This window comes from Podarcis cretensis, assembly GCF_951804945.1.
Source record: "Podarcis cretensis genome assembly, chromosome: 1".
In the NCBI taxonomy this organism is placed as follows: Eukaryota; Metazoa; Chordata; class Lepidosauria; order Squamata; family Lacertidae; genus Podarcis; species Podarcis cretensis.
The window spans coordinates 135,231,008-135,247,938 of record NC_137170.1 but is presented as its reverse complement, the minus strand read 5'-3'; positions in this window follow the sequence as shown (position 1 = coordinate 135,247,938).

The following is a 16,931-nucleotide window of genomic DNA, read 5'->3' as shown; positions in this document are numbered from 1 at the left end:
TGGACAGGCCTACAGTACTATAGCATCAGGTAATTTAAGTTTAACCAAATTAATTCAAAAGACAGCCAAACTTTCAAAAATCTAATGGTTACCTACTATTCACTTATATCCAATTGAATTTTTGGCATAGATAGTCCCTGTGGTACCTAAATTAAATTAATCCAAAATGGAATAGACATAAATCAACATAGCACAGGGCAATGATAGGTCTGGCCTCTCATAGTTAGAAAGCTGATAGGATTTGTCAAAGTGTGGAATCTCTTTCTTTGAAGACAGTATCTCAATGAAATAAGTCCAAAGGATTCTTCCCTCCCAAAACCTGCAGTGACTCTTTCAGCAAAACATTATGTGAGGTTCCCTTGAGACGATTGCTTTTTTTCATTAGGTTTTGCTCCTGGATCTCAACACAATGGAAGAAGGAGCAGCAGAAGCTGTCATGGGCCCTCGGCTCAATTTTCCACAGCAGAATCTAGGATCTAAGCCTTGAATCCTCACTACCCATGAACATGGCCAGACATGTGTGTCACCTGAGGTGAACCATAAAAGGGGACCCACTCCCCGCCAGGAAAAAAGGGCCGAATGAAGATCTACATCAGGAACAAGGGGGGAATAAAGATATACATTGGGATCTAATGCCCAGTGGATTCTGCAGCCCGAGACAGTTGCCTCACCTTGCTTCCTGTCAATGAAGCATAACTGTCAACCTTCCCTTTTTTTGTGGGAAATTCCCTTATTCCTGTGCCGTTTCCCGTTGCTTCCCGCTGCTATCCCGGATTGTTAGATATCCCATAGACTGTCCCCGGGACAGGAGAGGCTGCTGATTCCTTATTTTCGAGGCTGCTGATCCCTTATTTTCAAATCTGAAAGTTGACAGCGATGCTATGAAGCCATGTGAAAAGTAGCCACATGTAGCCATGCTCTGTCTGTTAGGAATTCTGGAGGCTTCCCCAGAGACAGGCAGAGGAAGCTAGAAGGGCAGCTAACAAGAAATACTGAAAGCAACGTATGTGACAAAAAGAGAGGAAACTCTGGATGAATGGGAGTTACACATTTAGTGGTTAATTTTGGTAAGCAGATAATTGGGAGGGTAAAGGTAAAAGTAAAGGGACCCCTGACCATTAGGTCCAGTCGTGGCCGACTCGGGGGTTTTGGCGCTCATCTTGCTTTCTTGGCCGAGGGAGCCGGCGTACAGCTTCCGGGTCATGTGGCCAGCATGACGAAGCCGCTTCTGGCGAACCAGAACAGCATACGGAAACGCCGTTTACCTTCCCGCCGGAGCGGTACCTATTTATCTACTTGCACTTGATGTGCTTTTGAACTGCTAGGTTGGCAGGAAATTGGGAGGGAAAGGAGCACAAAAACAAACCATGGAGAGGAATGCATGCAGTGCTTCCCAGTTGCTGGAAACCACAAGAAGGCAGTGCTCTCATGTTTTTGTCTTGCTTATAGGTTTCCCACAGGCATCTGGTTGGCCACTGGCCTCATCCAGCAGGCTTTCCATGTGTTCCTTTGCTTCCCTTTGCATTGCCTATGCTCTCCTCCAGCTTTCTCTGCCTGTCTTCAGGACAGCCTTCAGAATTCTCAGCATTCACGCAGGAAAGTGCAAGGTGTATCCCTGAGCTCTGACCAATTACATTTTCCTAGGGAGGTTTACCTGTCAGTGACAGCTTTCAAATTCAACAGCGAGTTTAAACCTGTAATTTGTGTTTTAGCCCCAACAAAATTTCCAGGTGCAGACATAAATAAATATTGGTTGAGTGGCAGTATAATTTAAATGACTACTCTGCAAATGCAGTGGGCTTATCCCAGGAGATGAAGTCTGCATATTTGCAAGCATATATTCCACAGCCATTGTCATTCAACTGCTGTGGAATTCCATGTGGTTTCACACCATAAAGTGTCCATTAGGAAGCATTTATGTCTAGTTTTCTGCTGGCTTTGTTTCCCTCCTGCAGAAACTTACACGGTCTCTTACAAATCATGTGGCTGTTTTGTACCATCAAGTCAAAATATTTGGCAGTCTCTTTCTTCATATTTATAACTACTAATGCCTAATTTCCTCCAATATGAATGGGCACAGTTCTGGGACAAATCAACTTCCTTCATCCATCGCCTCACTAAATTATAGCATTGAAAATTTAGCTGGGGGGGGGGGTTGAAGAAAGCATTGAAAGCATAAAAAACTGGAAATTCCAAATGTTTATTTCTCTCCACCAGAATATCTATCTTGAGGTTTAATGGCCGCACCATTGGGACACTGCTGATTTTTTTAATGGCTCCACATGTACTGTTCAGTTCAAAGACATCAGTCAAAATGCCATGGCTCAGCCTATTTGCTCTCTCTATATATACAAATATCCTTGATAAGGTTGTGAAGGCATTCAACCGGTTTGTCCAACCTCATACATTTTCATAAAATCATAGAATTTTAGAACTGGAAGGGACCCCATGGGTGATCTAGTTCAACCACTTGCAATGCAGGAATCTCAGCTAAAGCATCCCTGATAGATGGCCGTACAACCTCTGCTTAGAAATCTCCAAGGAAGGAGTGTCCACCACCTTCCAAGGGAGTCCCTTTCACTGTCAAATAGCTCTTACTGTCAGATGCTGAGTCAGAATCTCCTTTCTTATAACTTGAATCCATTTATTCAGGTCCTGGCCTCCAGAGCAGAAGAAAACAAGCTTGCTCCATTTTCCATGTGGCAGCCCTTCAGATATTTGAAGATGGCTCTCATATCTCCTCTCATTCTTCTCTTTTCCAAGCTAAACAGACCCAGATCCTTCAACCATTCCTCATACGGGTTGATTTCCAGATCCTTGATCTTCTTGGTTCCCCTTCTCTGCATGTGTTCCAGCTTGTCAACATCCTTCTTAAATTGTGGTGCCCAGAACTAGACACAGTATTCCAGGTGTGGTCTGATCAAGGCAGAATAGAGTGGGACTATTACTTCCCTTGATCGGGACACTAGACTTCTGTTGATGCCGCCTAGATTAGCATTAGATTTTTATTATTATTATTGCTGCTCCATCACATTGTTGACTCATGTTAAGCTTGTGATCTATGAAGACCCCTAGATCCTTTTCACATGTACTACTAGTAAACCATCTTATATTTGTGCACCTGTTTCTTCCTGCCTAAGTGTGAAACCCTATTGACATTCATTTTGTTAGTTTGGGCCTAGTTCTCTAATCTGTCATCTGCAATCCTGATTCTGCCTTCTGCAGCATTAGCTACCCCTCCCAGTTTTTGTCCTTCTATCTCAAGTAGAGAGTGTCTTCTGCATGAAGATCCATTCTGCACCAGCCTTAATCCTACAATAGGCCGAAAACTGATTTGCACTGTTTCCTGTACAACGAGTTTTCAGTTTCTGAAGATTTTTCTGCTACTGTCATTGAGCTGTTTACATCTCTTAAAGTTTATTAAAGTATCAAAGTTTCTGACACCATTTCTTGGTGTCTCAAATGAAGCGACATCTATTTCTACACACTGGCTGGGTTTTAGTGGACTGGTTTTAGGGCTGAAGAAAAAAACCCTGCTGAAACTTCCCCTGAGGGAATAAGAATGGGATTCAGCAGAGTGAGCTTCAAGGTGCCAGATTAGTGGAATGCGGTCAAAGAAAATTAATTTGATATTCAGAAATGGATGAATGATGAGCAACAATGACATGAAGATGGGAAGTATGTATAGCTATCTTCACAAGAGCTGCATGCTATCTGCGGTTTCAAGACACTGGCCATGGGCTCATAGGTCAGCAACCATCTCAATTTCTGGCTTTGTCTCATCACAGTTTCCCAGCACATTCAGTTTAGGCAGACTATTGTTGAAGAGACTCTGAGATGGAGGAGAGAACTGGTGTGGAAGAATAGAGAAGAGCACAGGTGCCGGGTTCTGCCCAAATTTGAGGGGGCTGACATGCATCTGTGTAGTGAAGTGAGGTGAGAATATTCTCCAGAATATATTCTCGAGAACGAGAATATTCTCTGCTAGAAAATTCTCTGGAGAATATTCTCCACAAACTGTAAATGTTCTAATGTTAAGAACCAGTTTTACAACCCACATTTAAAAAATCTAGTAATAAGTCAAGCTGTGATATTGCCAGTGTAAGTAATGTAAGTCACGTCTGTGACATCATGCGGTGGGTGGAGGCCCAAAGGAAACCATCAGAGAGTGCTCTGGCCTTGAGCCTCTACCTGGCACAAGGATAGAAGCACCTCCCTTATGGATCCCTCCAACATGATATCCCACCATCAAAAGGGGGGCAGTTACCCTTCTGCCAAAGACTAGAGACTTACCCAATGCCATAAGCACCAGAAGCTGTGACAATTGCTATGTGGAAGGCCAAACCCTCAGAAGGGCCCAATTTGTCTGATGGAGAAATTTCTCCCTGGCCCTTAATACGATGACCATAAGAACCATAGCAAAGGTCAATCCAGGAACAGCACAGTTGCAAAGCAGAACACTATATAATGAATTATGGGGAGGGTGGGAGAGAAATCTGAAGCCAACTGCGGTCTCAGGCTGAGACCAACCTGGCTTTTTCTCCTCAGGAAGTGGACTTGAGTGAGGACTCAAGGAGTCTGACTCACCCCCCCCCCCATGGCAATGCCCTCAAGTCCACCTATGATTGGTCAAAGATTGTAGGCAGGTGAATTTGAATCCTGGGGCCAGTGGGAGAGCCTATAGTGTTTCCCGATGACCACCAGAGCCACACCATGGGACAGAGGATGGCAGTGGAGGCGGCACCAGACCGCAAACACCAGGCTGCTTCTTTTCATGCTTTCTGTGTAACTGTGAAGCTGGAGTTCATGTGTTTCAGATACACAGAAGGCACACAAAGAGAGGGCACAGCGGTAACTCCTCCTTCATATCTCTTACTTGTTTGCAATGTGGAAATCCACTCACAAAGTACTATTTCAATTAGCAATCCTGTAGCATGCTAACCAACAAACAGTCCAGTCATCCCAAGAGCTAGTAGCATAGTAGCTAGTAGCACAGGAATACAGTCATACCTCAGAAGTCAAGTGGAATCTGTTCCAGAAGTCCGTTCGACTTGCAAAACATTCAGAAACCAAGGTGTGACGTCCGATTGGCTGCAGGAAGTTCCCGCAGCCAATCGGAAACTGTAGAAGCCGCGTCAGACATTCAGGTTCCAAAGAATGTTTGCAAACCGGAACACAGCAGCCAAAACCTTTGAGTCGCAAGGCATTCGAATTGTGAGGTACGACTGTACATCTAAGCACAACATTCATTCCATGTGTGAAAACTGTTGCTATCTTTTAGCTAAGTGCATCAACTTTGCTGAATCACCAGGCCTTAGAAATAGTGGAGCTGCTGGACAAATCTTATAAGGAAGCCAGCTTTTTATTTCTATGACCTGCCATCAGGACATCATATTGTAATTAATACAGTTTTTAGGAAACCCGCACCCCCAGCATTCCCAAATGTGGCAATCAATATCACTTATCTGATACTGTAGTGTTTTCTCCTTGGGCAAAAGAATTTCAATAAGGATGGATTTGTCTAGCTGCCACAAACCACTACATGCCATCAGCTTGTCTTGACTGATCTGATTCTTTGAGTTAGGATGGGGTTGCCTGACCAAGGTCAACAGTGCTGCTACCTAGGGCTAAAGGATCCCCATATTGATCAAAGGGTAAGGTAAAGGGACCCCTGACCATTAGGTCCAGTCGTGACCAACTCTGGGGTTGCGGCGCTCATCTCGCTTTATTGGCTGAGGGAGCTGGCGTACAGCTTCCAGGTCATGTGGCCAGCATGACTAAGCCGCTTCTGGCAAACCAGAGCAGCGAACGGAAACGCCGTTTACCTTCCCACCAGAGCGGTACCTATTTATCTACTTGCACTTTGATGTGCTTTCGAACTGCTACGTTGGCAGGAGCAGGGACCGAGCAACAGCAGCTCACCCCGTCACAGGGATTTGAACCGCCGACCTTCTGATCGGCAAGTCCTAGGCTCTGTGGTTTAACCCACAGTGCCACCCACATCCCTCATCAAAGGGTAAGTTGACTTTAATTAGTAAAGTATGTTCTAGACAGATGTGTTAAAAATAGGGCTAGAAATGCACTCTTTGCATATGCAGATGTACAATGTTATTTGCTCACATATTTAAGGTGGAGGCCTGATAGTCAAAACAGATCTTATCATTGGACCACCTCTGGGCCTTGGCTCAGATTTAATCACAGCAATTTGTATGGTGTCTGTTTCATCCAAGCATGTGAAGCCTCTGAGCCTCTCTCACCTCTCCCAGTCTTTAATCAGGGTTAAGAATTCTGAGCATACCTGCTGATAGCAAGCGGATGCTGATTCTGCCTGTAGCTCAACATTTTAGGCTTCTAGGATGGTGAATGAGACTCTTATCAAGCAGCAAACAGATTTAGAAAGGCAGTCACTTGGAAGCATCAATTCTGCAAACTTCTGGGATCACTGACTACCGTTTCTTTTAAGCTCCACTAATAAGTACATCAAGAACCCAAAGTTTTTGCTTCAGTAAGTTGGTTGGAACATTAGGATTTATACCTCTTTTCCCCCATTTGTGAATTGGTTAATCAGGCAAGTTGCCATTTCTTTGTTCCAGAAGAGAATACTCTTCATTCATTGTGCAATTTAATGGTGAAGACACTGGTATCATGGCAGTTTACCTCATACCGAGTTTCTGCATTTTTCTTTTGTATGATGACTTTCCTTCATTTGACAGATGCTTTACTCTATTAAATTAATGATAATAATGATAATGATTATAAAAAGCAACCTTGGGCATTATTGGTGCCTCTTTGCAGTCTTGAAACTGCTGTAAAATATTTTTGACCATAGTATTTGAAAACTCTAATTGCATGTGAGTTGGTTCTTTTGTAAATAAATAATACAAAAGAAACAGATTAATCTAAATTATTGCACAAGCCAGTGCAATGGGACTTTCACTCCCTCTCCTCCATCCAGATCTGCTCAGGAGGGTCAGGATATCCCCCCAGAACACTGTGTGGGGAGATGGTTCGCTCTGGTAAGTGGAGATTCTTGCACTGGTGGAATGATCACCTGCGTGCGATGTTCCAGTCCCCACCCACTTGTGGACCAGCCTAAGATACTGGAAGAAAGTGCTGACACACAACCCACATCTGGAAGCTGACCTTCACATCTGGATTCCCTTCAAACTGTGCCCTATACACAGAAAGGAATGCTGAACATACTCCAGCATCCAATCTTGTCTGGGCCAGGAGAAAATGCAGATGCTACTGCTTTTGGTTTTTTCTAAGAATGTGCATTTTATTTAATTTTTTCCATTCAATTCATGTGGGACTACTTGCCAGGAAAGAGCATAATATTTGACTTTATGACGCATGAGGCTACCGTGTAAATATTTGTCTGTTCCTTCCTTATTTCCCATTCACATCTAGCTCTTTCTAGGCTCAGGGCAGCTTGCATTTTAAAGGCATATTAGCCTACTTCCTTCATGGAGTTCCTACCTACTGAATCTGCTAACCTGTTTCTCCTTAAACCTCCTGTAAATTTAAGATTTTGCCATTTTAAACAAAACCCCAAACTTTTTCCTTTTTAAAAACTGCCTTTTCGCGATCATTCTCAGTACTTCTCTGAATTCAACTATCTTAATCCACTGTATATCCAATCAGAAATTTGGCAGCAAACGCTTCTCTGTCATGGAGATACAGTGGTGTGAAAAGCTTCATCTGCTGAATTTATTCTTCCAGCCCTGCCCAAAAAAGTTGCTAGAAGTCAGTGTGGTGGTGCTGGTAGTGGAGAGCCAGTTCCAGATGACAGGAACTGTGGGAAATGGCCTTTGCCAAGAAATTATTGTGGCTGGGAGTCCTGGAAGACCTGCTCCCTGCCTTGCAGGCCTTTTCCCACCTGGCCTGGGAGGGGAGGGCCCTCACTAACTCCAGGTTTTCTTCTGCTCCAGAGGGTAGGACAAAAACCGATGCCTTCAAGTTACAAGAAAGGAGATTCCGACTAAACATCAGGAGGAACTTTCTGTTCATCGGTGGAATGGTCTCCCTCTGGAGGTGGTGGACTCTCCTTCCTTGGGGGTTTTTAAGCAGAGGTTGGATGACCACCTGTCAGGGATGCTTTTGTTGAGATGTTTGCATTGCTCCAAAGGGTAGGACCCAAACCGATGCTTTCAAGTTACAAGAAAGGAGATTCCGACTAAACATCAGGAGGAACTTTCTGATGGTAACAGCTGTTCATCGGTGGAATGGTCTTCCTCTGGAGGTGGTGGACTCTCCTTCTTTGGAGGTTTTAAAGCAGAGGTTGGATGACCACCTGTCAGGGATGCTTTTGTTGAGATGTTTGCATTGCAGGTGGTTGGACTAGATGACCCTTGGGATCGCTTCCAACTCTACGATTCTAATGCGGCTAGTCTGTAGGGATTGCAGCTATTTGATGTGTGTCAAACCCAGATCAGGCTTGACCTCTGGTATCCCTCCAGCAGATGGGCTGGAGGAGTTGGTGACTACACAATGTCAAGCCAAAACTCACTCACATTTGTAATCAGTAAAGTTGTGGCCTAATTTTAACTCAACAGTGTAGTCTGTGTCTATGTTTACTGCTACAGCCGATGGGGGCAGGTACACGGCCCCTGGGAATTCAAGGGAATGAGCATTACTTTGTCTCCTTGTGAAGAAGCCATTTAGCATTAGACATACTTAAGTGTTATGCAGGTTATCACTATCCCACTGACAGGTTAAATCATAGAATAGAATCATAGAGTTGGAAGAGACCACAAGGGCCATCGAGTCCAACCCCCTGCCAAGCAGGAAACACCATCAGAGCACTCCTGACATATGGTTGTCAAGCCTTTGCTTAAAGACCTCCAAAGAAGGAGACTCCACCACACTCCTCGGCAGCAAATGGGTCATGTGTTGTGAGTGCCACCTCTTCAGAATGCTCCTAAGAAAAGATTCCTCTTCTATCTTCACCATCCCAAGATGAGCACTAAGGGATCCATCATCATATATAATCATGTGTAACTCAAGTGTCTGAGTACCAGTCCTTACATAACCAAATCAGCACCATCCATATACCAGAGGAAGGTATCAATAGACTTGGTGGAACCCAAAGGTTTGGAGAAGTACCAAAACACAATATGTTTTACCCCCAAAAAATCACCAAAACCTGGAGAAAAGCTTGCATAAAGATTTTTGGAATCTGAATAACATAATGTACTTTAATTATCCAGATACCTTGCACAGACCATTTGAAAAAGGCTGTTGCCACAAGGCTCTTGAAACATGTTCAAATCCCTAGATTTGAAAATCCAGATTCTCCAACCAGAATTGGACCAAAGAACAAAACAAGGTCAACAAGAGACAGGGCTTCTGAAATACCAGTTTGATCTGGGAAAGGCATGACTGACACTAGACATCTGAACTTCCAATTAGTAAGTAACTAGAGGATAGCAAGTTTCTGGATGGTTTTTTTTGGACAGAATATACAAAAGAAATGCAACATACTGTACATTGTAGTAAGCCAAGACCATTTTTCAGGATTTTAAGCATTGCAAAATGTAGGGTTGCCATATTTCAAAAAGTAAAAACCAGCACACCCTGAAAACTCCTGAGTTTTTTTAAAGGAAGACCCCAAAATTGTTGACTTTTTTTTTTTAGGAAACCACCAAAATTATCGAGCTTTTTTAAATTGAAAGCTACAATAACTTAGTTTTGGAGCTTTTTAATGCATTTTTGGCACCCCTGTTGACAGTTTTCCAGGACATTTGCTGATTTCTGAAAAATAATCCAGGACACCATTTTCGGAGGCAAATTCCAGGACATGTCCTGGAAAATCAGGACATATGGCAGCCCTAGTAAAATGGCACCTCCTCAAAATGGCCTGTGTCAGTCAAATGCTTCACTTAGGAAACACCCAAATACGCCAGACCAGGCCAGAGTCACTGTCCAATATATGCATGTTGGTGTTGCGTCTTTCCAGGATATTTCTAGTATCATTTGCTTATCAGCTTGCTATTCAAAATACCTGCCAATCAAATCCAAGTGACACAAAACAAGAATACTGAATTGCTGGGAAATGCAACAAAAGTTTCTGCCAAGCTGCGGCTCTTACACCTTGATCATCACAATAGTGATTTACTCTTGTGAAGAAGCAAAAAAACCCCAAGAACTGCCGTTTTCATCCTTGTCTCTGGAACTAAATTGATTAAGGTCATTTCCTAGGTAGGCGCGAACTCTTCTTTAACAATTTAAGAAAGGGAAAGGAACAAAGGGAAAGAGAGGGAGAGATGTCATTATTGCACAAACATTAAATCTGCTTGGATAGCTCAGAATATAAGTTGGCAAGGCAACATAACTTGGTTTGAACAATAAACCTGTTATGTCAGTAGTTCTGCTATGTATGAAAGAAACCAGTTTCAATATATCATGCTGAATTTACTTCCTTTCAGCCTTTCATGGCCAAGTATTTGATGTTAATCCTTTCAGTGCTGCAATCGATACGGTGACCTTACTTAAAGGTTTCCTGACCTTTGGTGTTAACAGTGTTGTGCTGTTAAAGTGTAATTTAATTCTTTCTCTTTATTCTGAAAATAGTACAGTAGAGAGCATCGATGTGTTTTTGTGGTGTGTAAAGTAAAGGAAAACTTATCAGTCATCAGGTTGTGCTTCAAACTACTGGATAGAAGAAGGCTGAGTGGGGGGAAACATGTACAGGTCAGGGGGCAAATTCCCAGCTGCTTTGTATCATCGTTGCTCCATTGATTGGCTGTTTTCTGTTGAAAACTATACACTCAGCTCAGGACTTAACCTACTTGAATATTTAAAAACTCTCTTTACTAGAATGTGTTCACACGGCAATCAGTCAATAACTCACAACATCAGGCAAAGACTTGTACATGTGAAATGGGCTTCACATCTACTACAGTATTGCAAACAGGCTTGTTGTATCAGCTGACGTCACTGAAAACACAACACCTTTCAATGGAGTCAGCTCACAATTTTGGAAGTTGGTCACTAACTCTTCAAGTGATGAAATGTGGAATGTTGCCCAGTATGCATATGAATCAGTCCTAGGACAATGGTAAACAACAGAATTGTAAGCTCTATTCAGATAAGACCCTTTTCCTGGGGGGTAGAGTTGTGGCAGGGCACCCAGGACCTCCCTGTGACTACCAGCCAAGTCTGGCTGCCATCTTAGGTGAGGCACATGGCTCTGCCCCTTGTGCCTCTCTGGCGGCCATTTTGGGTGAGGCACGTAGCATAACAAACATTAGTAAATAATAGGAGGGGCAGCTTTTGCCTAAGCAGCTGTGCCATTAATTGGCAGCATACATTTTATGTTATTTTACCATGGTTGCTTTATTTTCTTCTTTACGGCCCAGTATCTTTGGTTGCACATGGTGCTGGGGAAATCACTACTTTATTACATACCTGCTACATACAAAAAAAACATACATACATACATACATGCATGCATGCATGCATACATTAAAATCACTGCTTTAATTTCTTTTCATTTGCCATTGCTGCAAGCCAGCATGGGGCTGTCGTCGGTTAGGGTAGCAACAACAACAACAACAAACAAATAACAGAATACAGAAATAAATAGGTGTTTAGTTGCATTGGGGATTGCGTTTGAATTGTTGGTCTTCTTGCTTTCAGTTGCTTTGCCTCTTGTTATTGCCAATAACAGATTTAGAAGTGACTGTAGGCAGTACTAAATGGTCTACCAGGACGTATTTTCCACTGATTTTGTTTCTAGGTCACTGCTGCGGGTCAGTGTAGACAATACTGATTTATCACATTAACCAATAAATAAATAAATAAAATTAATAAATTGATTAATTAAAATAATATAAAACATAGATAGACACAGGTAAACAATATTGAGTTGTATAGCTGCCAGTCAGTGTGGACAATATTAATACAGACGGCTGCTGGGTTGCTGCCAATACTAATTCTGTATACGTGGCTTGCCACTGTCCAGTATTAGCAATATTACCCCAGCCTCCTTGAGGCATTGCTGCCCTGGGGCATAGACAGGACCAAACTACTGTTACTGCTTGTGGTTTCGGTTGTGTTTATTTGTTTGTTTAACCCTTTTATTTGTATATTATACAACTGGATTAAATTAATAATAATAATAATAATAAAATTATAATTCATGCTTTCAGTTGCTTAGCCCTTGGCTGCTTAGCCTCAGGCTAAGGTTGGCCTGTGGTCTTATGTGTCTATTTGCTGGTTTAATATTATATATATATATATATATATATATATATATATTAGAATTATATTTATTGGTTTACAAATACAAATAAAGAAAACGAAGTTGTACATTCAAAATTCTTAATTACCTCTTAATTCCATTTTTTGACTTCCCTCAATTTGTCTGAACTTCCTTCAATTTATAACTTTTAACCCACTCCTACTTATTGTTATTTATTTTGGTAGCTTCAATTTCATTGTTTATTCTTAATATTAGATTTTCACATCACACAGCTTCCTTAGCTGGTTTAATGATATTTTGGTTGTGCCATTTTTAGGATATTATTGCACGATTAAGCAAACCAGTGTGGGTAACACTGAGCCACATAGCTGCCAGTGAGTATAGACAATATTGGGCTTGATTCCTGGCCAACCACACCTTATCTTTATCACCTAATCACAGCCCAACCTACCCTACAGGGTTGCCATGTGGATGGAGTCGGGCGGAGGGGAACTATGTACACCACCCCAAGCCCCTTGGTGGAAAGGTGGGATAGAAATGTAAAATTAAATTAAACTATTAGATGTTCCTGGGTACTCCATGGGTAGCTGCCTGGGGCTTCCGGAATAAGCCAGAGTCTCCTGGATCACAAGGCGTGGCATGAAATGGGAAGAGTTTATGCCAATTGTGACAGCCAGAGCTATCTTAGCATGGCCCATCAGACACTTTGATTGTTGAACGTGGAGAGAACAACTTGGTTCTAAGGAAGGGCATTGTCCTAACCTGGAACTTCAAAGAGTACTATGATAAGCTGCCTTGTACCCAGACTCGACTTTAATCTGGTCCCAGCTTTTGAAGAGGCATTGTTGGCATGACTGCCCCCACCCGGCGGCAATAAACGGCCAAGAAAATTGCTAATTGTACAGTGGCAAGGAGGTGCAACTATTGAATAGTCAGGTGACAGAGTTCCCCACCAATACTTTTGACCAGGAGGCCTTGTTTTGCAATGATGGCGTTCAACTTTCTGATAAGGGAAATTATATTTGGCTGGCCAATATCGTTAAGGGCATTAGGGATTGGTTGCAGGTGTGAGGGTGTTGGCGGCAAGACTTTGGGGCTCAAGTGGTGCTTAGGCATTGGGTAAGTCTTGTTCACGGGATCCAAGGATGTGGTTCCTGTCCGAAGCCTAGGCGTGGGCTAGGGCCATGGCACGACTCCATCGGGAACCCTGGGGGTGCTCTTAATTTATGTATATCATAGGGCTCCCCCACTGGTGGTTGACCCTTCAGAGACTTCCTGCAGATGGGCAGGAGTCAGGCTATAGTCTGGTTTCACCCAATGCCTAATCCAAACCACTCACATCTGTAACCAATAAAGCTGTGGCCTTATTTATCCCATTAACTCAAAATATTTGTGTCTGTGTGTTTATTACCTAAGGGGAACTGGAGACCCCAGCGCCTCGCCATACAACTGCATGCAGAGTGAATGCATGAAGAAGTAAGCAAGATTGCATTCTCTGTCCCCAGCCACCGTGAAAGTCAGAATGGACAGCTGTATGCAGAAAGGCTCTGTACACACAACCGAGGAAACCGTGTTTTGCAGGGTTTTTGATCACACACCAAGAGCCTAGGCGCCTATATGTTCAGGTTCTATTCAGGTTCTATTGGACAGCTTGGGTGCTTTTCTTTCCTCATGTATGTTCTTAACATCCTTAATCATTTGTCAAATATTAACAGCTAAGTCTTCAGGGAGATGTTTTCACGTGCTGCTGTGTACCAGGCATTCCTTCCCTGTGAAAAGCATTCAGAAACTGAGCCAGGAAGGAAGGAATGAAACAGGCAGACAGATAGATAGATCAATACCCTTTAAGCAGGTTTTCAGGAGCTGGGTTGCAGATCTAGGTTTGGTGTTATTTTAATTGTATGATATAAAATATTATCTGGTTTTTGTACCCAGCCTGAATTCACAGTTAGAAATCTAATCATTAAAAGCCTTCATAATATTTTTCGTCTTAAGTTTCTTGCCTTCCTTGATGTTATCAGTTTTCTCATGACTTCAAACCCTGCGATGAGCATTTGTGCCCAGAAACCAGACATTTGGGAAAACTCCAGAATTAAATTTGAATGAAAATGCCTGAAAGTAAGGATCTTAAATGTATATGAGCGGTCCAGGATGTAGCTTGAAATGGAGAGGGTGAGAGCCATAGAGATTAAGAACAGATGGATAATAGAAGAAAGGGAGGAAATTCAGCTCAGGAGAGATGAGCACCTCCGGGCTGCTCATCTCCAAAACATGGGACCCCAGTCACTGAAATTGCTTTGGTTTACTACTCCAATTACTATTATTAGGCTGGTTTTCAGCATTTTAAAATGACACGGGCCTTGCGCAGTTTGTACCTTCAATATGCTCCATTGGCAATCTGGCAGTTTTAAAGAGGGGGGGACACCTGGGGCTCAGCTCTAATCTCTCCCACACCTTAGCTCAAGCTCTTCTTAAATCTCCAGAGTCTGCCTGGCCCAAATGTTAAACGGAGCCCGTTCAGAATGGATGGCAGCTAACTGTGATAGTAAAAGTGTGATGCACATTAGCAATGTCTTCTGCCTAGCACATTGTTCACAGCTGATTTATTTCTTACTTCTGAGAAAATTTAAATGGTTTTTATGCCCAGTGAACTCATCACAAGATGGTATCTAAAGTCAGCAATATTCCATCCAGGAATTGATGGGTAAAAGAGTAACACGCCTGTAAATCTCTGGAACCTTTCACAGTAGGTTATCTAGATGATCGCCAAGGAAATTTTATTAGTAACCATGTGGCAACATCTGAAGATAATTTATGGCTGATAAAGCTAAGAAGGCTGTATTTGTAAAATAGGACTGCATTGCACATTATCAAAAAAAGAAGATGAATTTTCAACTGAGTATCATCTCTACATTTGGTGTATGAGGAATCATGATGCTTTGGAATGCTGCAATAAAAAGATTTCAACAAAAAGGAATGTCAGCTTTGGTTTTCATATGTTTTTAACCCAGTTGCTTGGTGACCAGTTTTAGTAGCCAACATTTTGTTCGGACTTTTGTGTAAATCTTAGAAAACAGATTTTAATTAGACTCCCATGTAATTATATTTGGATATCCAGAGGTGTCTACACAGATCAACTTACATTAATTTATACTTCTTTGTCTTCAAAGGGCATATGCATCTAACAGTCAAATTAATGTTAAAATTTAAGTCCACAGTCCTGTGGATAGATTATGGACCAGATTCAACTAAGCTGTTCCACTGGTGGGAACTAGTGCAAGGGTTCTCACTAGTGCAATGGGGCTCCCCCTCCCTGCTCCCCAGATATGCCCCTCCCTCCAATCTGCTCTCAGGGACTGAGAGAAGCCCCAGAATAGCATGTGGAGCAAGGAGAGACAAGGTCCTTCCATCGGTCAAGCAGGAATGCTTGCACTGGCAGAAGAATCTTTTTACCACTATACTGAATTTCACAAGCTAAATTGAAGCTTGTGTAGAGGATTACAGCCGTAACCTCTGAACTCTAAACTGTGGTAAATCTAAGTCTATGTTTTGGAATTCAACAAACCAGTTAATTAAGCATAGTCTGCCAGGTTCAAATGATGTAGCAAAGTGGGATTAATCTAAAATGGAAGCAAAATGTTCCAAACTTGTCTTTGCAGCTGAATCCAAAGATGAGGAGCATATGAATTTGAGGCTCACCAGGACTCATTCTCACAGCACTAAACATTTAGCATTATGTCTGAACAAGTCCAGTAAGTCTAACCACACTGCTAGCATTCACTGTAAGCCTGAACTTCACCAAAACATAGGTATATTGTGGTCACCTATGAGAAAGTGGGGTATATGCACAAAGCCACATTTCAGAATTATAACAAAGATCCCAGACTTTGCACTGTAGATTCCTGATCCCTTAATATTTACAAATCTAGTTCATTGTAGTTGCTTAAAGCTGCTACTAGTGATCGTTTCCTAAAAGTGTGAATAAAATCTCTTCTGTTTTTACTCTCTGGCCATGGAGAATTTTTAAGAGCAGTAGTCACCAGATGGCACTACTATACTGTAGGTTGATTCAGTGTTACACTGGAGTAAGGTATCCGAAATCAGTGGGACTGTATACAGTCATCTCTGAGCTATCTAGATGTAGTAGATTAAAAGCCTTTGGTCATGCAAGTTTTATTGTTAAAGATTGAGCACATCAGTGAGTGAGATCTTTGCAGCCAGTAAAATAATTTGTTCCCCATGTTAACCCCTGCTCAGTTTTTTGTAGGAATATTCCTGAGGGATTCAAATACTGCAGTCGAGTAATGGCTGCAAGTACACCTGCTAGTTTAAAAGGATAAACACTGCCAACTGGAATATGGATTTGGGAGAGGATGGAATAAATAATGGCCCTCTTTTGGGTGAGAGGCAGCTTCTCCCTTGCTGTGCCATATTCATTGGCACAGCTGCAGTGGAGGTGCCCAGCCACTTCCATTGCTTGCTAAGGCACTATATAAACAAAGACACATGACGATGACTCCTTTCCCACCCACCCACCCACCCACCCACCCATGCCCTGCATGCATTCAGAGGAGCCTCCAATGTCTGAAGGCTAACTTCCTTAAGAAACAGCATGGTCCATCCATGATGTCCTTGATATGAGTTCTATATCAGACCATACCTCTGTGAAACAGATCTCATTAAATCATACCAGCATGATTACAGCCACAAAGGAGTGATGAGGAGC